We start from the raw sequence: 23,589 nt of genomic DNA, 5'->3' as shown, positions 1-23,589 counted from the left end.
TTGGTACCATAAACAGGAGACTTTGGGCTGAATTTTCCCAGGCCCCCTGGAGATGGATTAGTAGACAGGGGAAGCTGGGAAAGTACCTGGACACCTCATCGGGATGGCTCGTTGATGCTGTACCACCTCCAGATGACTTCCCCAGGAATGGGCTGCGATGGTAAAAGGCAGCCCACACCACAGAGGTAGACAAGCTGGCTGGCAGTGAGACCAATTAATGCCACAATCAAGGGCAATTTACCCCCAGCACTGTAACTTCCCTGGGCTTGCACAGGCACCCCCGCCCCCATTCCCATCACTATGTGTCGGGACCCTGGCAACAATGCAGAGGCGGCCGCTCACCAGGAGTCCAGCAGGCCTTGGGTGGCTAAATTAACTGGCAGGATCAGCGGGAATCGCAATGGTCACAGGGATTCAGGAATGCTTCTGGAGGGGTCAACCCTCCACCCCGAGCCCTCTCACAGCACTTCAATTCTTTTCACCAATGAAGAGGGAGTCCTTTGTGAGTGCCTCCCTTTTGAGGCACTCCCCCCCCACCCCCCACCCTCAAGTTTCCCTCTTTGTCAGACAGCCCTCACCTCTCCAGGTGGGCCTGTCTTCCGGACATCATTGCGGGCTTCCTATTGGGTCTTTCACTTCCCTGGTCCACCCACCATCCTTAATTGGACGGCGAGCACAGAGGAAGCCAATTAGGAAGACACCTCACATGAAGTTGCTCCCGTGGGTCTGCTAAGACCACACGCAAGCTCGAGGCCCGCATATGTCCCAAAGTCAGTCCCAACACCTGCAGGGAAATTCAGCCCTTTATTTCAAACATGGGTTTGACTCATGTTTGATCAGGCAGATCTGACAGGTTTACAATCACTGAGCGCACATCCAAGCTTCAGGTGGTCAACATTTAGCATCAAATCCTAGAAAAATTATTCATTGTGGCAGGATTCCCCCTTCATTGTTACAAGTAACAGAATTATTTCTCCTCCTTACTAATTTTCTCCTCTCATTGCAAGTGGTTTGAAGGATCTGAAAGGGTAAACAATGGAAGATTATTCCCAATGATCAGTCCCAAGGGACAGCATTTATACTAGATGCAGAAAAAGAGGGGTGTTTGGAAACATCCTGAGAACATGAAACACATTACCAGAGGCTGCTATTGAAGCCAACTCAATTTGCATTTAAAAGGCAATCAGAAACATCTAAATATAGAGACTCGGCAGTGAGAGGATTCCCACGAAGCAGGCTTGAATGGCCTTCTCCTGCACCTAATTTGTATGTTCCCATACACAAATGTTTGAAGGAGGCAGAACAAGTTGAGAAAGCTGTTAAAAAAACATTTGGGATCCTTGGCTCTAGAAGTATAGAGCACAAAAACATGGATATTACAGTGACCTTTCAAAAGTCGCTTATTAGTCTCAGTTACTGGGCTGGATATTTCCATGGGCATCAGGAGCCAGACACTGGGATTGAATGGGGGGGTTCCCATCCTGCACTTGCTGGCAGTGGGCCCACCAGCACAATCTACTCGAGGCGGCCTCCTAATTGGCCGCCTCCACTTTCGGCGTACTATTAAATGCAGTGGACGGGGCCTTGCTGGTGCTGACCCAATTAGAGGATTGGAAGCTCCGGAGCCTTGGCAGCCACACTGGGAGAGCTGGGCACTGCTGAAGTAGGCTGGGGACTGCCAGGGCACCTCTACATGGCGTTGACCTTGGAGTTGCTCAACAATATCAAAAGGTATGAGGGCCAAAGGTGGGAGGCTCCCCTACAAATGGAGGGGAAAACACTCTGGAGGAATTGTTTGGTGTGTGTGTGTCTGTGTGTGTGCGTGTGCATGCGTGTGTGCCACAGGGAAGCTGCCTGAATTGAGCTGCCAGCCAACACATGGGGCGGGAACCATTCCACCAGCAAAAAAAAAATGCCAGTGAGGCTACAAAATCACCCCCATTTCGAGCCTTAAACAGCGTCATTGGCTGTCTGGCAAGCCATTCCAGTTCCCTGCCCACCCAAGGAAACTTCTCCAGCAGCAGGACTGAATCAGGGAGCTGTCCCGAAGCAACTCCTCTCTAACTGGTCCGGCCGCCGCCCCACCCTGCCTCCAACTCTGTCCCCAAGGGCCGGGAATATCCAGCTCATGGAGTCTAATTCTGGGTCCCACCCTGTAGGAAGGATGTCAAGGCCTTGGAGACGCAGCAGAGCAGGTCAACTTGAATGACACCAGGGGTGAGGGACATCAATTATGCAGAGAGACTAGAGAAGCTGCGGTTGTTCTCCACACAGCAGAGAAGGTTATGAGGAAATCTGATAGAGATGTTCAAAATCATTAATGGTTTTGATAGAACAAATAAGGAAAAACTGTTTCCTGTGGCAGACTCCACAGATTTAAATTAATTAGCAAAGAAAGTAAGGGCGGGGGATGAGGAACCTTTCTCCCACTCAGAGTTATGATGATCTGGAATGCATTAACTGAAAGCCTGGTGGAAGCAGATAGAATAGTAATTTTCAAAAAGGAACTGGAAACATACTTAAAAATGAAGAATTGGAGGACTATAAGGAAAGAGCATGTAAATGGGATTGATTGCATAGGTTTTCAGAACAGCAGGCATGAGCATGATAGGCCGAATGGCCTCCTTTTGTGCTGTGTGTTTCTATGAGCTAAGGAGGGGAAATATTAAAGGATACAGGGGGAGCAAAGAAATGTCTTAGGAGTGCATTGCTTCAGTGGGGAGCTCACGCAAGCCTAGGCATGAGTGGCCTAATTCTGCGCTGATGTTTCATCAATTCTGAAATCTGCTGACGATACGAACTCCTTTTGAACAGCCAGATCATTTTTATTTTCTGCTCATATCAGCCGCTTTATACCAATTCCAATGTTGCATCACTAACAAGTTCACTCTTTTCCATGGACGATCATGTGATTCATTTTCAGAACCTCCGTCTTTTTGTGGTTGGCAGGGAGGTGGAATGCAGCAGAGCTCACAGAACATTTTGGGAGTTCGCTTATTTGGAGAAGTTTAAAGGGAAACAAAACCTCAGTAATGAACTCATTACTTTCGTTATTCATTTCTCATCTGCAAACTGTTTCCCTATTTTGGCCATCTGGATTGCCAGGACATATCCCCCACCTCCCTCAGCACCCCGCTTAAGAATTCTAGGTAAATGATGTAATGGAGGACTCAAAAGTTGTGTGAAACCCACTTGTGAAAAGTTTCCAGTACAGCAAAACAAACGCCAAACACGGCAGTAGCTCTGACTGCAAAGGTTATACTCTGTTCATCTATGTATCCATTTGGCCTTTCAACCAGATTTATCAATTGGCTTTATTTTCGAAGTTAGAAGAACGTCAAGGCTACATGTGAACGCTGAGGAATTAAAACCGGATCGTTTAATATCTGAGTAATCTACAAACATTCAGCTAGCCAGCCATACAAGGCATGGGAGGAATTAATGAGAAACTCCAGGAAACCGGGCAACACAATATTTCAAAAGCAATGTGTCATTTCGAAATGTAAAGGCCAAGTTTCTGTCAAAGTTGCAGGAATCTGTTAAGGTCCTTATTTTAAAATGGAAACATGTCCTTGACGGCACTGGAGAAATTACAGCAGCAACAATAAATGCACTTTATGTACAAAACATCTGAATTCACTTTCCGTAAAGGATTACTTAGGACAGGCGGCACAGAAACAGGCCATTCAGCCCAACCAGTCTCTGCTGCTGTTACTGCTCCATCATTAATAATAATTAATAATGTTCGAAATAAAAGTGGAAAATTTAATCACTCGCGGTTTCCATCAGTCACAGATGATGCTAGATGCTTGCGTCTGTCAAGGATACTGGGGTGGGTTGAACTGTTACCGTTAGGGGTCACTGTTTAAAAATAAGGGGTTGCCCATTTAAAACAGAGATGAGGAGAAATTTTTTCACTCAAGAGGGTCATGAGTTTTTGGAACTCTCTTCTCGAAAAGGTGGTGGAAGCAGAGTCTTTGAATATTTTTAAGGCAGAGGTGGATAAATTCTTGGTAAGCAAAGGCTATTGGTAACCAATAGGTTATCGGGGGTAGGTGGGATGCAGATTTCAGGTTACTATCAGATCAGCCATGATTTTATTAAATGGTGGAGCAGGCTGGAGGGGCTGAATGGCCTACTCCTGCTTCTTGTTCGTAAGTTTGTATGTTTTATTCTCTTCTCCCTCCGAAACTAGCCACTTGTCTAGCTTTCACTTAAATACATCCATACTATTCACTTCAGCCACTCCATGTGGTAGCTAGTTGCACATTCTCGTTACTCTTTGGGTAAAGAAGTTTGTTCTGAAATCCCTGTTGGATTTCTTGGTGACTACCTTGTATTGATAGCCTCTAGTTATGCTCATCCCATAAGAGAAAACACTCCCTCTGTATTCACTCTGTCAATACCTTTCATAAATTTAAAGACCCTTACTGGGTCAACCCACAACCTTCCCTTTTCAGGAGATTAAAAACCCAGCCCCCCTGTTAATCCTTCCCTGATATATATACCCAGGTATTCCTGATGTCATCTTAGTGAATCTTCTCTGCATCCTCTCCAGTGCCTCTATATCCTTTTTATAATATGGCGACCAGAACTGCACACAGTATTCTAAATGTGGTCTAACCAAATTTGATACAGGTTTAGCATAGCCTCCCTACTTTTCGATTCTATCCCTCTAGAAATAAAACTTTTTGCTTGCTTTGCTTCCTTTTATGGCCTAGCTTACCTTTGGCAAAACTTTTAGAGATCCCTTTGTTCCCCTACCCCACCTAGACTTGCATCTTTCAAATAATAAGTGACCTCTCTATTCTTCGTACCAAAATACACTACCCCACATTCATCTGTGTTGAACTTCATTTGCCAATTACTTGCCCTTCCTGAAAGTTTATTAATGTTCTCCTGTAATTTGTTGCCGTCCTCCTGAGTATTCACTATCCACTTCAATTCGGTGTTATCTGCAAGTTTAGAAATTGTGTTTGTGGCTCCAAAGTCCAAATCATTAATTTAAATTGTGAACAGCAGTGGTCCTAGCACTGATCCTTGTGGGAACACCAGGATAAAAGAAAGAGATTAATTTAATATAAGTAACAAATCCTAAACTATGTTGGATGAGGTTAGCGGAAGCTTGGCCAAAAAGATAGATTTTGAGGAAGTGCTTAAAGGTCAGGTGAGATGGTGGTGAGGAGGAAGGGTTAAGGAAAGGAATTCCACAGTGCAAGGCAGCTGAAGGCTCTGCCATCAATGATGGGGCAAAGCGAGGGGGCGATGTACGATGGGGTTGGAAGACACAAGGATGCAGGTGAGGATTACAACGTCAGTGTTTTGGGAGGAAGGCTGTCAAAGTTGGCGGGTGAGGATCGCAGTCGTGTGCAAGACTTAGGGCACAATTTTACGTCCTGCAGGTGGGTGCTTGCCTGACCCAATGGGGTGTAAAATGGCATGCGATGACGTCGGGTGAGCATCCCAACATCATCGCGTACTCGCAATATTTCGGTCGGTGGCACACGTGACAGTCAGCAGCGCGCCCGCCGGCAATTAAGAGACCTATTAAGGCCATTAATTAAGACAGTTTTTTTGCTGCCCATCCAACCTTACGACTGGCGGGCGGGCGAATTGGCCAGGCGGCCTTTGCATTTTCGACAAAACCTGGTCCACAGGCAGGATGAGGTTTCCGACGTTAATTAAAAAATAATGTTTCGACATAATTTTTATTGTGTTCATGTTCATGTGAGTGAGTCCTAGGTGGGGACATTTTTCTCAGGTTTTCAAAATCTTTATTTTTGATTTTAAAAATCAAAAAGCTGCCTCAGGGAGCATTCACTGCACGCTCCCCCGTTCCTGTGCAGGCTTCAGCACTCGCCCTCCTCCCGTCCTCATCCCAGCAGCACTGAGCCTTTCAGTGCGCGCTTCACGTCGGCTGGCCATTAATTGGCTAGCCAGCGTGAGTTCGCGGTCGGGGGGCCAACTGCAGGCGGTGGCGGACGGTTTCCCGGCCACCCTTGGATCCGCCCACCACACCCGCTCGAAGACCCGAAAATTCTGCCCTCAGCGTAGGAAGACAGACAGACATATTTAAAAAAGTTTCATAAGTTGGAATATAAACAACAGAAGCAAAGAGGCAAACCTATAAACATTGTACAATAGTTAGGCCAAAGTTGCTAGACGCAGCCAATTATAGAAAGGACATTAAGTGACGGAAAGTATACAGTGTAGATTCATCAGGATGATGCAGCTATGGGAAGCTACAGTTACGAGGAGAGATTTGAGATACTGTCACAATTTTCGCTGGAGTAGAACAGGCTGTTTAATAGAGGTTTCTAAAATTAGGAAAGGCTTTAATCGAGAGACCAGGGAAAGGTTATTTCCCCTGATAGGGCTATCATTAAGGAGGGGGCCACCAATTTAAGAGCCCCGATTTCTCAAATATTTCTTCATATCTAAACCGTCTTGTCCCTGGTACTATCTTTGTGAATCTCTTCTGCATCCCCACTGTGGCCTTCACATCTGTTTTAAAATAAGGTGCTTTTTTAATATTGGCGAGGTAGATGTCATGCTAAACCAAAGTTATTGCTTAGATGACAGTTGGAATTCTGTGCTCAGTTTTGCAAGCTTTATTTCAAGACAAATCCAAGATAAATTATCCTCAGGTCATCAGTTTTGTGGTGGGGTGAGGTGGTGGTGGTGGGGGGGGAATTGGGAATGGTTACAGTGCTAAGTGGGGTCAATTATTCCCAGAGATAAAAACAAAAAAACTACTGCGGATGCTGAAAATCCAAAACAAAAACAGAATTATCTGGAAAAACTCAGCAGGTCTGGCAGCATCGGTGGAGAAGAAAAGGGTCGACGTTTCGAGTCCTCACGACCCTTCAACAGAACTGTATTGCCATTGGTTATGTTGGTTTTTTTGAACTTTGGAGGTTTTCAAATTTGAAACATTAATTTTGATGATTTTCCCTGCTAAACTAGAGATTATCAATGTAGGATAGTCACAAATAAATCCATAAAGAGTGTGTGGGTTCTGGTTTTGATTTGTTTTCTTAAAGCAGCAATATGTGCCATGGATGTTAGGAGCTCTCTGTATGTTTTGATGTATGATTTTTTAAAATTCATTTATGAGATGTGGGCATCACTGGCTATTTATTGCCCATCCCTAATCACCCTTGTTCAGAGGGCATTTAAGAGTCAACCACATTGCTGTGGGTCTGGAGTCACATGTAGGCCAGACCAGGTAAGGACGGCAGATTTCCTTCCTTAAAGGACATTACTGAACCACATGGGTTTTTACAGCAATCAGCAATGGTTCATGGTCATGATTAGACTTTTATTTCCAGATTTTTATTGAATTCAAATTTCACCATCTGCCATGGTGGGATTTAAACCTGGGTCCCCATAGCATTACACTGGGTCACTGAAACACTAGTCTAGTGACAGTACCACTATGCCACCATCTCCCCTGCCTCACTTTTAAAGATGAATGATGCTGTAATCAGGACTGCAATCTACTAAATGATAATCCACATTCAGCATCATGTCCTGCTCTCTTGAATTAATTGACGATTCCAGGATGATCCCAGGCAGTAAACCATGCACAACCTCCCTAATGCTACAGAGTTCAAGGATTCTATCAATTGGCGGACAGGCTTGTCAGGTTCTGGTGAGTTTCACTGCAGTGAAAGCGCCATCAAATCAGTCAGTTATTACTGATAAGTCATCACAACACAGACACAGCAGAAAATCTCACCTTGCAAACGGTTTTTTAAAAATTTTGCATCTTCTAACCTCCCAACATAGTTTTCCAGTATTTTGTACACAACTGTTTCAACATGTTTTAAGAGAATTGCAAGTTGGACATCCAAATATGAATATTTTTTTTTTTCACAGAACTGAATTTTGACTCCCAACGCAGCTCTTGCACCAGTTTAGTTTTTACAGTGGGAGATGAAGAGATAAACCACTGCCAGGAGGTTGTCTGAATTTAATTAAATCATGGTGTCTTTATATACAACCAGATAGAATGCACGGCACAGAAACTGTCCATAATATAAAAGCAAAATACTGTGGATGCCGGAGATCTAAAATAAAAACAAAAAATGCTGGAAAAACTCAGCAGGTCTGACAGCATCTGTGGAGAAACAGAGTTAATGGGCAGAACTGGTGGGCGTGCAGGTCCCACTGGCTTGGCGGCAGGATGACAGCCGGCCCCTGCCACCGAAACGGGGCCCGCCGCCATTTTGAGTGGGCGGGCCAATTAAGTCCCACCCAGCGGCCTGCCCGACAGGAAACGCTATGTGCTTCCTGTGCAGGGGCGGGGGGGATGTGAGGAGGGATTCCCCATCTGTCAAAGTGCGCTCTTTCGCGCATGCATGTGAAAGAGCACACTGCTCCCTGAGGCAAAGTCCTGTGTCAGGGAGATTAGTGACAATGTCACATGAGATGGGACATGTTAATAAAAATGACATAAACTTTATTAGACTTTTTAAAAACGGACATGAAACCTCATCCCGCCTATGGATGAGGTTTCATGTAATATCAGAAGCCCGCTGGGGCTCCTGGCCTGCCCACCAGCGGTTGAACGGGCAGGTCTTTAATTATCTTAATTAGCCTGTCAATGGCCTCAATTGGCCATTGACAGGTCGGCGGGCGGACAGCTGATTTCGCTGTCCGCCCACCTTCCTAAAAATTTAAAGGGATCAGGATGATGTCAGTGGTTCCTCCCGACATCATCCTGCGTCATTTTCCCCTCGACGAGCGGGCCCCGCCCCCAAATCGCCATGGGGAAAATTCAGGCCAACGTTTCAAGTCTGTTTGATGCTTCTTCAGAGCTAAAGAGTAGAAATGTGATTAAATTTGTACTGATTAAGGGGGGTGGAGCAGGTGAAGCTGGATAGAAGGCCAGCGATAGGTGGGGGCCAAAGATACCATCCACGTGGCCCAACTGGTCCATGTTGGTGCTTATCCACACGAGCCTCTTCCCACCTTCCTTCCTCTAACCCTGTCAGCATAACCTTCTATTCTTCTCTCCTTCATGCGCTTGTCTAGCTTCTCCTTAACTGTACCTATGTCATTCACCTCAACATCTCAATGTAGTAGCGAGTTTCACATTCTAACTACTCTCTGCATAAAGAGGTTTCTCCTAAATTCATTATGGATTTACTAGTGACTATCTTATATTGTTGATCCCTAGTCTAGGAGGGAAAATCATCAAAATTAATGTTTCAATTTTGAAAACCACCACAAAGCTTATTCAAGTGGATATTCTTCAAGGTTCAAAAAAACCAACATAACCAAAGGGTAATAATCAAAGTAAGTGCACTTATTTTCACATTGTTAGTTATATCAAAACAATTCTCACCCTGTGACTAATAAAATGGTATCATACTTCCTCAGAAATACAAGAATGCAATGAACATGTCTGCCTCTAAACTGTCCATCAGAACTGAAAGTTCCCAGCTGCTGAGAGGCATAAACTCTCTGATTCATATGCAGTCTGACCTCCAGGCCTCCAGTGTTCCAACTCACAGTGACTGACCAAGCAGTTCCGGTCACACTATGAAGCATTTAAATTCTGTACTGACTAAAATAATGCTTCATCAGGACAAGGAGGTTTGTAAATCTTGGTTTGAAATAAAGACTTTGGGCTAGGAATTGGACCTCACTGCATCTGTAAAAATTGGCAGCAAGGGAGAATGTCTAACTTCAAAAAACTGGCAGGATTGGTTTGGGCGGGTGGGTGCTAAATTATTAAAAATCTGCATCCCGATACAAACCTGCCCACTTCCAGTTTACACGGAGATGGGATGGTGGGCAAGGGACCAACTGCTCCAAGGAGGCGGGTTAGAACTTTAAATATTGTAGCAAACTGTGAGCCTCACTGTTATTTGAAACCCCACAAAGACCGACAGATTCAGGGTGTGTGCGCTTTCCCAACTATCAGCAGGACTCAGTGTGTCTACTCCCCACTCCAATCTCCTCCTCACTCCCCCAGGCCTCCAATCCCATCCCACCCATCCCACCATACACCCACTATTGGCCTCCTCCAATAGATGGATACCCTTTTCCTGATGACATCATACCCACATGGGCAACCTCGACTTCCGGGTTTCCCACGCCTTAGTGACCCTCCCCATCCCCCCGATCACTAACTCATGTTGGATCAACACCACTTGAGATTCTTCAGTAGCTAAAAACAGGCCTGAATACAAGCTGTCTGCACTCTGAAGGAGGATCATACAGGCTCAAAATGTTAACTTTGTTTCTCTCTCCACAGATGCTGTCAGACCTGCCGAGTTTTTCCAGCATTTTCTGTTTTTATTTCAGATTTCCAGCATCCGCAGTATTTTGCTTTTACCTGAATACAATTTCTGTGAAGTGATCTGGGATGAGAAAGGAAAGCTTTTTTTTTTGTTTCTTGCTAATTGCTTCTCATTAGCCTACTTTGTTCTGTCTTCTCGGCTCATTTATAAAAGCAGCAGGGAAATGCTTTGATGTTCAGTAATAAGTGAGTTTGATGCATTAAAACTATATACTACCATGGAAATGCAGTTGGAGTGGTTTTGATTGTATGTGCTCTGTTTTATTACTGCAAAGGTACACAGGAACAGGGATAGGTCATATGTCCCCTGAGTATTTTTTGGGTTTGTTCCACCATTCCATCAGAACACAGCTGGTCTGTACCTCAACTCCATATATCCTCCTTCACTCCACGATTCCCTTAGCTAACAAAAATCCATCAACCTCAAACTCGAAAATTTCAATTGACCCGGAAACCATAGACTTTTGGAGGAGATGGTTCTAGATTTCTGCCACTCTCCATGACATTCTTTGAAAGTTGCATTAAATTCAATTTGACATTGCATTCAGACACTGCAAACATTTAATTTATTCATCACACACAACACCTCTTTTGGAACAGCCAATGTTTAACAGCAAAACCTTCCTTTTGACCTAATCCCAAAAGTGTAGATTGCAGAGAACAAACTTGCAAATATACTATGCATAACACAATAGGCCAACTGTGAAGCATATGGAGTTTGCAGCAATCAGCAGATTTTTTAATCAACATTATTAATAGTTGGCTTACTACACAGCAACAAAGAAAAATGTACCACTATTAATAAACTAGGAATTCATTTTTGGATTACTTTGGCTTTGCTCACACTCAAATTTTTCAATTAAACCTTTCCAGGTTGAGTTTTTTTTTTACAGGGAAGAGGACAAAGAAGTCTAAATCAAGCACCAAAGTCAAACGGGATAGATAAAATACATTTTCAAATTTCTGACATATAGGTCATGCCAGGTTCAGGGATGAAAGCACACAGTATGCCTGGAAGCTGTCGGCAGAGGGCACGACTTGGAGCTGTCAGACTAAAGATAATGTGCCAGCTGTTGGAATAACGAAAGAATGCTATCTGTCAAATCAACAAAGGTCTGCAAGCTGTCAGGACAATTCAAAGATTTTGAAAGCAAATTCCAGGAGGTACAAGTGTGACTTTCCTATTAGCCGATCTGGAAGCAGTGAGTATCTTGCTCTGTGTTAGTGATGGTGGTTAAACAGGGGTCAGCACTAGACTCTTCGTGTTCCTCATTGTAATTAGAAGCTACAACTGTGCTTTGTAATAAGGATGTCCAGCCTAAAAGGTAGTGTCTCAAAGCTCTCCTTAAATTCTCTTTCCTCCACTAGTCTCATCCCTGTTGTAGTAATTACATTCATCAGCCTTGACAGCTTTCATGGGTACATAGGAACAAAAGTAGGCCATTCAGCCCTTCTAACCTGTTCTGCCATTCAATTAGGTCATGGCTGATCTATTGGCCTTTGTCTGTAACTGTGAATACCCTTGGTTAACAAAAACCTATCAAAAATTCAATAGACTTAGTCTCAACAACATTTTGGAGGGAAAGAGTTTCGGATTTCCAATACCCTTTGAGTGAAGAAGTGTTCCCTCACATCACTCTTGAACTGCCTTTCAAAAGAGACAGCTGGGAATGCTGTCCTCTAGGGTTAGAGTCTCTCTCTAACCCTACAAAGAGCCCAAAGTGCTTTATTCTGAGGGTGCTCAATATATATCCTAGGTGATCTATCTGCCCACGTCATGGCAGCAGCATTGAAGTGAAATGGCTGCCAGAACACCAGATGGCATTTATATTAAGCTGAGGAAAAAACTGCCAACACAGGCAATCGGCTCCACCCACTATCGAATAAAAGCTTCAGTCTGTATTTAATACACTAAAGCTAAACCCAAGAAATCTTTGAAAATATTTTAATTCTATAGTTACTCCTGAGTTACTGGCATGGTGACACAAGAGCAATGTGTAATGCAGACCATGACTACCAGGAACTGAACAAACACAGCCTGCAAGTGGTCAACTCTTGGTATTAAATACCAATCACATTTGATGAACGTTTATCAGTGAGTCGCATTCAGAATGTTGGAAGTAATCCGGAGGAGTAATCAAGAAATCCTATGTCCAAAAGGTCAGTAATTGCTCAAAGTTTAGTCAGCACCAGAGTCCTCCCAAAATTAAAACGATGTTCCATTTCAGCCTCAAATGATTAAAGTATCTGAACAACTTAGGGTGATTCTACATCTCAAAATCCTTGGCACTTGTGAAGTAATATGATTTGAAGTATTCACATCTGACGTAAAAACAAAACAAAAATTATCTGCAAATAAAATGTATTCAAAATTTGATTTTTGGTAGCTTTTTAAATTTACTGACACATACATGTCTCTTTAACATACATGTCTGGACATGCATTAGAGATTAGACCTAGCAACCAATAGCAATGCACCAGTAACTACTCCAGAGTGCTAGCACTCAACAGCAATGCAATAAAGCTTGCTCTGATGTCACAGAGGATGCGCATAAGGATATCAATGCCTTAATGATAAGCTGACTGCTAGGAGCCTGTGCTGCAAAGAAATACATATACACACACACACCATACACACTCACAGTTAAAATCAAGTAACATCACTGAAGACATTCCTATAGCTGCTTGTGAACTGGAGTGCCATGCTCTGTTCCAATGTAAAATATATTGTCTCCCAAATTAGCTTCATAAGAGGAAGTGCAATATGAATTACAGAAAACAACATTCAGGATTTTTACGAATAATATTGTTTTTATCTATGAGTGGAAGGTCAGAAACAATACATGGTATATCAAAACGTTTACATTCTTAAAAAAATACAATAGTTTCTCAAAGATTTGCACTCATTGTTTCAAATGCCACTCTGGGGAGAATGGTCTGTAGATGAATGAAATCATCCCCACCCCCACTTTGTTTTTGTTAATAACAAAACCTTTATAACACACCACTAATCTCATTGTGCATAGCTGTGGCAAGAAAAGCGCTTGCCACATTTGTCTACGTAACGATAGCCAATAGTATTCAAAATAATTCATTTTGTGAAACGTATTGAGATGTGTTAAGTTACTATGGAAATGTGTGTTTCTTTCTCTTTCTTGCTCATTTCTATTGCTAAAGATTGCCCAGTGTAGCCCGACAGCCAAAAACATGTTAATCGGAATCAAGCATGCTCACGTTGGTTTTACTTTCAGCATGGTCTGAAAGGGAGTATTACCTTGCAGCAGACATTACTTTCCTGTATGTGGTTACAGGTCAGGGCATCACTTTGAGGCTGAGAATACAATAGCCACGAAAAGGCAAAAAACTGCATTCATTAAACATGTGAGGAATGAACGAACTACAGGACAATTGGAACCAAAGATGTCCAATCCTTAAAACTATACAAACCATGGCTTCATTGACAAGAAAGGTCTTTTTCGTTATAATAATTTCATGCTGTGTGAGAGCTGGTCACTTCATTCCTCACTCGAGGGTGGGTTCCCCAGCTACTTCAGGACAGGATGCGAGGATATAGATCAGTGCTGTACTTACTCCACAATATACATAACCTCAACGAAGCAGCTAGCTCTGGGAATCAAACTCCCCTTTCAAATAATCTTCTTGCTTTAGATACTAAACCTACTTCTTCTGGCTAAAGGACGAAGGCTAAAAGTTGAAGTAAGGGGCCTGATTCTCATGGAGGAGGCAGGAGGGTCGAGTCAGGAAATTTCCCGACCCGGCAGACCCGTCTCCTTTAAAAGGGCCTATCCTATTTTCATTCTGGGGAGGCAGAGGCAGGACCGGGGGCAGGATGGAGTTGGGCCTGTCGCCTCCTGAGGCAGTTCAGGGGCTGCCGAGAGGCATGCGGGTGTTATGGCATGCTGATTAGAAGGTCCGCCTGGGTTCTCTGGGACTTCAGCCCCAGTAGTATTAACTGTATTAAAGGCTGTTAGCCTCTCTAGCCCTCACTCCTCATACTCCCTTCCCACTGCCCATGACCCCTCCATGCCCCATGTCCCTTCCATATGTCTTCCATTACCCCCTTACCCGCTCCGTGCTCCCATGCCCTCTGCATCCTCCATGCCCCCTCACCATTATGTGCAGAACCAATAAGCCATATGATAAGTGACAAGCCTTGAAATGCTCATGAAAAAAATCACCCATTCAAAAATCTGCTTTGAAAAAACTGTTGCTCTTAATAACCTTATACAGCAAGTCCTCATTTAAAGTTGTGGCTGCGTTCCTGAAGATAACGACTTTTAAGTGAAACGTTGATTTCCATAGGAATCAATGTTAAAACTGTAGTTAAGATTCTGTAGGACCTTCCTTATCGGAAAAAAAAAACAAATATTAAAACATTATACTCTCTAAGTTGCAATATTCTACATTGCTAAATTCCTACATTGGCAAATTAAATAACTTTTATATTTTTTAACTTATTTTACTTTAAAAGAAAAATGCAACTTTCTGCTTACAATCCTTCCTGCATGCCACCGATCCTGCTTCCTGAACATAATGCTCCCTGATCCTCCTGCTCACTGCAAATCCTCCTTCTACCCAACCCTCAGCATTGTGGTCTCTCCCCTCCGTCTCTGACCTTCGAGTTGTGGCCTCTCCCCCCTTTCTGATCCACCTTCTCACAGAAACCCCGCACTCCTTGACTCACCCACTTGCTGCTCCCCTCTCCTGGAATTGCGTTCCCTTTCAAAATCCAGATCTGATCCAAAGCCAGAGCTCCAATGTTGTGGAATTGCGAGCGCTGATGGTGCAGAAGTACTGAGCTGCGGCTGCTACAATCCAAGTTTTTTTCTCCATGCTCCCACTTGCTGCTTCCCTCTCCTGAGGCCTTGCTGTGAGCGAGGCAGGAGCAGCTTCGACAGTCATTTTAAAAAAAGGCATGGATTGTAGTAGCCCCAGCTCGGTACTTCTGCATCATTGGGACTCGTACTTCCACAACATTGGAGCTCTGGCTTTAGATGGGATCTGGGTCTTGAATGGGAATGCAGGTCCAGGAAAGGGAAGTAGCAAGAGGGTAAGTCAGGGAGCAGGAGGTTTGGCAAAAGGGTGGGTCAGGGACGGGTAGAGGCCACAACTCAGAAGTCGGGGAGTGGGTTAGGCCGCACCTCGGAGGTCATGGAGCAGTGAGTGGCACACAAGAAATGACATTAAAATGAATCTCATGATGCTCAACGAGATTACAGGCCCCAATAACTTACCAACGTTAAAGCGAAACAACATTAAACAAGGACTTACTGTAAAAGTGCCAATTATACAGAGCCATTCATAGTTTCAATAATAGAAGCTTTACCCCACTTCACATCTCTTAATCTTGTCCAAATAAACATTGAGACATTGAAAAAACAGATCAAAGAAAGAATAACAGGTCATCTGGCAACTGTATCAACAGAAACAGACAGCCAAATATCTGTTTCTCTAAATGACCTCATTATGAATGCTTGGCTGAGCTCCAAGTCTCATTAATGGATCAGCTCAGCTGGGGTCTTTTACACAGGTTGAAGGAGAATGTTAGTTTTAATTGATTGACATCTTTGAAGTTATAAGTTATTCTTTCTTGTGTAAGAAGGCATAGAAGGAGCATGGGGTTATGGAAGGTGTATGGAAGGGGCATAGGAAGACCTTTTAAACTTACCTTGGGAAGCTGGCCAGACTCCACAAAAATTGCGGGTGGGAGGTCAGATGCTTGCCCTAGCAATGAAGCCAGACAGGTTGGGAGTGCAGGGTACGGGCTTGCCACCAGCACCCTTATCCCATACCGGCAAAGACTGCCAGTGCCAGGAATCCCGGAATTAGGTCCCGCTGACCAATTTTAAAGGCCTCTGGAGTCAGCCCAATTCTGCATAAATCTGGGGCAAGAAGCCAGTATCTATGGAAGCAACAAGAGCCCAGGCCTAGTTCTCAAGACATTACTTCTGAAAACGATCAGTGTCTGATAAAGGATCAAATTAAAAGCCGATGTTTTATCAATAAAGATCTGATAAACTAGTATAAAGACAAGAATAACATATGCAAAGGTTTCCTGAGCTTCATTTTTAGTGAGAAATGATGGACCTAATTTTCACTTTATGAAAGTAGATGGATTTTGAGTGTGTTAAAATCTTGGAAAAGCCACAGGATGACTGGGAGTGGCATAGGGAAAATAATTTAACAAAGAAAGTTAAAATAAAATAAATGGCCTTGCAATATTTACCATATAATTGTCACATGGTGGAAGTCTTAACTATAGTAACCGTTCAGGAAATGGAATTTTCCCACATTTGCATTGATCTAATCCTGTTCAGCCCAGAACATTGAAATAAAAATTTGTCCTTTTACAAACACTTCCCCATCAAGACCAATAAGTCACTTCCTAACTGAGATTAAAATCTGGTGACAGGTTTAAATGGATTGTCTAATTCTGCATCATAAGATTTAGTTAAGAAAGAAAATTTGGACATTTTCACTGTAATTCACCCCCAAGTACTTGAGAATTGAAGCATATCACTTACAATCTTGGACTGATTGCAGCTTTTCCATGGTCAAGGTAGGAATCCTGAGCCCTAAAACCAGGTCAATATGGCAAAGACTTTTCCTGATGACCACGTGAACACAATCGGGCCTGATTTTAACTGATTCAAAACCCACTCATTTACACAGAGTTAAAATTGGGACCAAAGAATGAACAAGTGCACTGAGTTGCTCACAACTATCACACAGTGTGGGGTTTCTTCTTGGTCGGGCAAGTGTTTGTAAAAGGACAAATTTTTATTTCAATGTTCTGGGCTGAACAGGATTAGATCAATGCAAATGTGGGAAAATTCCATTTCCTGAACGGTTACTATAGTTAAGACTTCCACCATGTGACAATTATATGGTAAATATTGCAAGGCCATTTATTTTATTTTAACTTTCTTTGTTAAATTATTTTCCCTATGCCACTCCCAGTCATCCTGTGGCTTTTCCAGAGACACTGTTGATTTTAAACCACCAGCACCAATATGGCAGCAGATTTGTATCAAACATAATACTTGAAAAGCTGTTGTCAAAACATTGACATTGGAAATTGTCCCAACAGGACATTAGTTTAGAATTATATTGATTTTGGTGAAAGACTCATGAGGTAAGAAAATACTGAAATAAAAAGTTAGCTTTTTTTTGTCATAACTGATCATGAATTCCATAGGTCCGCAGAAATTAGATTTTATTGTTGTGAAGTACAGCTGACAGAGGAATTGTGCAGAGAAATATTTTTTAAAACATGGGAATGGCTCTTTTGGCTAAATCATTTTATGAACAATGAGGGGACTGGATGGCTAAAATGTTTACTATATTTACTGACCTTTCCACAGACTATCACTCGAAATGTGCACTGCCAATCGATCAATCTAGCTTTATCTAAGTAAGTGGCTGGCCCCACTGGTGTTAGTATTAACATTGTTACTCACTGGACATTGTACCTCCCTTTTTCAGCTAGAGATTAACATTCCAAAAGGAGACTGCAAGGATTTTAAAATCAATCCAAGCTTGACAGAGAGCTGCCTGGTCACCATTGCAAGGTTAGTAAGGTCAGCAGGTTACACTCAACTGTTACATCCCAACAAGTAGGCCCAAAGACAGTGGGAGAAACTAAATCAAATTAATTTTTAAACAATAGAGGATAGTGGGGTGGCGGGGGCGGAGGTGGGGGCGACGAATCCATACACTTTGGATACATAGGTAACAGTAGATGTGCTTCAGTATCTCTTGGAATGGTAACGGAAGGAAGATTAGGACGAAAGGGGGAAAAGAAAATCAGACATGCCGAATTGGACTTTAATATTCCCAATAGTTGAACAAATTGAAATAAATGCTCACTTCTCCACTGAAGACTAGTTGTATCTTAGTGCAAGGGAGGGCAGAAGCGTATTGGAGGAGCAGAAATATATTGTTAAACATGAACAATATTTTTAGTGATGTTTGAGACTAGGATCTGAATATCTATCAATAATGGTGGTTACGTGGTCCCCTCTACTCACCTCCTTTATCCAGTCCTCCGCTCCTTCCTTGCCTTAACGGACAATGGTGTCCTCCCGCAGGTCAATGAGTCCAATCATGATTGCGTTAGTCAATGGCCTGCATGGGACAGACAAGAGGTGTGCAGCTTACAAAATAATTCTGGTACAAAAAGCCATTTAAACAGTGCGCAAACACTCAACCTGTTATCTCTATCAGAAACATGCACTAACTACCTGAATTAGGTTCTGTGATGGGGCCAGTCTAAAGTGATAGTCTTTTGTTGTCATGACAACAACTGTTAAATATATATTAAGTGCCTTCTGCTTCCACAGTGCCAGTCATAGAACCTAATGACCCAAACAACTGGCAACTTACTGGCGATTTAGACATACCTTGGTAAATTTATCTGGCTGTATGTCCACACCCAGTGCTGAGAAATTCACGATTCGTCGATGAATCAGAACGAAATCAGCTAATTCCAGAAAGGCTTAGAACCTGTCACTACAACCTCCACCATCAATAATATAGCTAGTTTAACAACACAGGAAGTTCCATCAAAAACACCCTTTTCCAAATTTAACACTGGGTCAGTTGCAGAATATAGATTAACTGACTGTAAGCGTGTATCGATGAGGCTTTCAAAAAATGCTTCATTCTTCTAAAACAAAAGGATGTTTGCATCACAAAGTTACAATAAATACTCACGTTTATCATGAACTAATGTCAGAATTTTTAAAAAAAAATCCAACTTTGTATCCGCTCCTTTGTAAATTTGTCCATCAAAAGATTATTTTTCTTTTAAAATTACAATGGACATCAGCCAGCTCCAGAACGCTGCTGTGTAATAGGCGGGCAGCTGAGCAGATTCTAATCTGATTATCTGGCTAGAATGCTCAAAAGAACAAAGAAAGGCCAAGGAGTTTCAGATTCACCACAGATCCTTTGGGTGTCCATTCCCATCTGTTGCTGCACAGCTTGGTGTGAGTAAGGCATGATCACACAGTCCCACACGGAGGTCCAGGGCCCCACCACATAGCTGGCAGCCTTCGCACCATATAGAGTAAATGTCAATGTGCGATGCGGGGGAGGGGAAGGGGAATTCTCTGACAGCACAAGGACACACAGTGCACAAAATATCAATACCCAGTGTGACCCAGCCATTACAGCCCTCTTCACATCAGGGTTTTTGCACTCAGATAAACCAAGGTCGGTGTTTTAAATTCAGTAATTTGTCGTTTGTGTTTTTTTTAAAAAAAAGAATTTTCTTTTTAAACCCAACACTTTCCAACCCTTTCATCTTAACAGCTTCCGCATCGTGTCCACCTCGTGAAAACACTGGAGAAATCATAGGTTGCTCTGCTGGTGAGCGGTCATCTCTCGTTAACACTTAGCTGACACTAATGTCAGGCCCTGGTCTTACCAAGAGCAGCCGCTGTAAAGTTGTGGGAGAGTCGAACGCTAAAGCCTCATAAATCTAGAATATTCACAAATAAGTCCAATAAGGAATTCAGAATAAACTTCTTTGACTAGGGAGTGATGAGAATGTGGAACTGGCCTCAATTACTCCATGGGGTAGCAAGTGGCAAGTGCATTTACAGGCCCAACCAGCCCACGCCAGTGTTTATGCTCCACTCGAGGCTCCTTCCATCTTATCTCATCTAAATCTATGATCATAACCATCTTTTGCCGTCTCCCTCATATGCTTGTCTAGTTTCCCCTTAAATCCATCTACACAACTTACTTCAACCACTCACTGTGGTAGTGCGTTCCACATTCTTACCATTCTGTGGGTGAAGGAGTTTCTTCTGATTTCCCAACAGGATTTTTTGGAGCTCTCTTATATTGACGGTCTCTGGACATGCTCTTCTTCACAAGAGAATACATTCTATCTGTATCCAATCTATCAAAACATTTAATCATTTTAAAGACCTCTATTTGGTCACCTCTCAGCCTTCTTTTTTCAAGAGAGATGAGGCCCAGCCTTCACAGGAACCTAGCTAAGTACATGAGGGAGGAAGCAATAAAAGGATATGCTGATATGGTGATATGAAGTAGGATGTGGAGCATAAACATGGCATAGACCTAATGGGGTAATTGGCCTGTTTCTGCGCTATAGGTTCTACATGAAGTTGGTAATCTAGAGGCTCACAGAGTGATACTACCCTGGTTAACATCACGTGCTATAATTAGGCAATGCCAGCAGCAAAATCTCCTTGCTTGTTGGCCTATGCAGAGACAGACATGTGTGTACAGATGCACAGAAAAGCCAGACAATAATACAAAATAAACAAAAACCGCAGAGGTTGGCAAAGGGCAGAACAGGGTGGATCTCAACCAATTGAGAACCGCTAAATCCAGTTTCAGAGGTTAGATTTGGTACAACTTCAGATCTGATCCACCAAAAACTCACCACAACCTCAATTTCAGAGAAGTACTGTTAAAACAATAGTGTGGAGTGTCTGGAGTATACTCATTACTCATGGCTTCATGCAGCTGCAAAAGCAGTTGGGAATGTAATTTTATTAAAATAAAGTGAGGACTTTCTTATGCTGGAGTCTCAGGAAATGTACCGACAGCTGGAAAATGCTGAATAACATATTTCTCTAGAACTCCGTTGCCAGCACACCTACCCTGTGTCAAACACACATGTGTTTCTGGATGGACCAACAAGCAATGAGATTTCACAGCTGGCATTGCCTGATGAGAGCATGTGAGGTTAACCAGGGTAGCTCCACTCTGTGTGAGCATCTAGATTCACAACTCTCACACGGAATGCACACCATATACCGTACCGAACCTGTAACATTATCTTCAGTAGCACCAAAGCAGCAGTGTAGAAAATATCCTGGAGTGTACTGGGAAACATGCAAAGAGAGCTTTCCAAACCGGAGTACAGCGTTTAAAGAATGTTGTATCTAATGTTCTAAAGAAAAACACAGTAGTGTATGGCGGACATTCTCAAACCTTTCTGGGTGAGACCACATGAAAAAGTTCTCATAACCCCATATATCCACAAAATACAGGTGTGAGCGTGTATATGAAATTATTTTTATGTTAAACAGAGGGGAATATTTTATAGTTATGCACTGATTGCATAGACTTGATTTGAAGCAAAACTTTTAACTCTTGTGCTAAATTGGCTCAGTCGTAGAAGTCTGATTTGAAGGTTGTGTGTTAAGTCCCATGCCAGAACTTAAAAACATCTTCTAAGAGAAAGCTGCATTGTCAAAAGTAACGTCTTTCAGATGCATGCTCAATGATGCCTCATTGTTTCCCTGTATTACAACAGTGATTATACTTTTAAAACTAGTTACAGAAAATGCTGGAAATACTCAGCAGGCCAGGCAACATCTGTGGGGAGAAACAGAGTTAACCTTTCAGGTCGGTGACCCTAACTCTGTTCCTCTCTCCACAGATGCTACCTGACCTGCTGAGCATTCCAGCGTTTGCTGTTTTTATTTCAGATTTCCAGCATCTGCACTATTTTGCTTTTGTTCCAAAGTATTTAATCGGCTGTAAAGTGCTTTGGGATGTCCAAAGTTCGCAAAAGGCACTATACAAATACAAATTCTTTGTCTCTTTCATTTGCCTGTCCATCCCGCCACTGGATGAGGTTTGTAAAAAAATCACCTAACTGCCTGCCCGTTGGACCCGTGCGCCGAGCTGAAGTTCGCACGGGCCCCTCAAAATCATCGACGATTGGCAAGTTTTAATTAATGGTGGGGGCGTGTCCCACTGAATAGCGCGCCCACCGACCGAAATATCGTGATGCTGCGCGCGACATTTTAAGCGCTGGCGTGCGGGCTCCACCACCCGCACGCCAGCGAGAAGATTCTGCCCTATGTTAAAGATACCATATAAATACAAGTTGTTGCTGTCGCTTTTGTGACAAATAGACCCCTAACTGCACCAATAACAACACTGAGACCATATGAGTTCTAGGATACATTGCGCCATGGCAAATCCCAATGTCAGCACAAAATGCACAATGGATTATTATGTTTACAAAAGTTGGGATCATACTGATCTGCACTTTTCAGTAATATTGGCCTTGACTTTGGAACTTTGTGATAGGCAGGAAAGGGTCAGGATTAAAATATTAAGATCAAGCAACCCAATAGCATTTCCGTCCCTTCAAATTTTAAATTGCAGAAATCAGGAAATGGATGAGGCTCCCACAAAGGTCAGGCGAGGAAATAATGTGCCAGTGTCATGGTCTGATTAAACCATCAGCGCCACAATCAATTTTATCACTCAGTGAGGGGGAGGCCCGAGCTATGGGATTCCCGGCAGCTGATCCAAGACAGGAGCTTCCTTCTTCCCTCATGTATGGGGGGCAGGAATGCTTTCTCCCCCCTGAGGCCCCTCAAGGAAACCTTTGGTACCCCCCCTCCATCTATTTCCAATTCCCCCTTCCCTCAGTCTTTCCGATCTCAAACCTCCACTCAGTCCTCCCAATCGTGATCCAGAGTTGATGTTCCCTCCCCAGTCCTGAGGACCATTCCCACAAGTGGCCTTCTGCAGCTAATGGTTCCTCCTGTTCTGGCTGCCGGGCAGGAGGCAACACGACAATGTGCTAATAAGGCCCTGTTGTGGGGATCAGCAGAGCCTCTGCATCCTGGGCTTCACTGGGTTCTTTGGCCGATTTCAGGCTTTATGGCTCTCCATTAGTATTAGTCATCACTTTCTTGTATTCGCTCATGGGAAGGGAGCATGGTTAGCAAGGCCAGTATTATTGCCCATTTCTAATTCCTAATCTCTAATATAGTAGTAAGCCGCCTTCTTGAACCGCTGCAGTCCAAGTGGCTGTCCAAGACACCCACAGTGCTGTTTAGGGAGGGACTCCCTAAAACAGGGATTTTAACCCAGTGACAGTGAAGGAACAGCAATATAGTTCCAAGTCAGGATGCTGTATGGCTTGGAGGGGAACTTGCATCTGCTGCCCTTGTCCTTCTAGGTGATAAAGGTCATGAGTTTGGAAGGTGCTGTTGAAGGAGCCTTGGCGATTTGCGTTGGTGGTGGAAAGAATGAATGTTTAAGGTGGTGGATGGGGTGCTGAAAACCCAGTGCAAGGTTTTGTGCTAACTGAATGTTTCAGTATGATTTTGGATAACTCTCAACTATACTCAACCACAACACAACAATTAACTATCATCAGGCTTAAAGTGAAAGTTTTACGATTGACATCCCTTTGTAAATTGGTTAAATTCAACTATGTTCAGGTGTCCATTTTCATTTGTATAGTG

At 43.1% G+C, this 23,589-nt stretch overlaps 1 protein-coding gene across 6 annotated transcripts in view; it reads right to left on the bottom strand.

Moving 5' to 3' along the window:
* Positions 1–23,589, bottom strand: part of lhfpl2a (LHFPL tetraspan subfamily member 2a) — a 216,624-nt gene that overhangs the window by 148,032 nt on the left and 45,003 nt on the right. For all 6 annotated transcript variants that reach the window (XM_078563365.1, XM_078563390.1, XM_078563376.1 and 3 more), the window contains exon 2: positions 18,364–18,460. The gene's annotated coding sequence lies outside the window, so the exon portion shown is untranslated. The remainder of the gene's footprint in view (positions 1–18,363; positions 18,461–23,589) is intronic.

This window comes from Cetorhinus maximus, chromosome 2 (assembly GCF_964194155.1).
Source record: "Cetorhinus maximus chromosome 2, sCetMax3.hap1.1, whole genome shotgun sequence".
Taxonomy (NCBI): Eukaryota; Metazoa; Chordata; class Chondrichthyes; order Lamniformes; family Cetorhinidae; genus Cetorhinus; species Cetorhinus maximus.
This window is presented reverse-complemented; position numbering and strand designations above follow the sequence as displayed.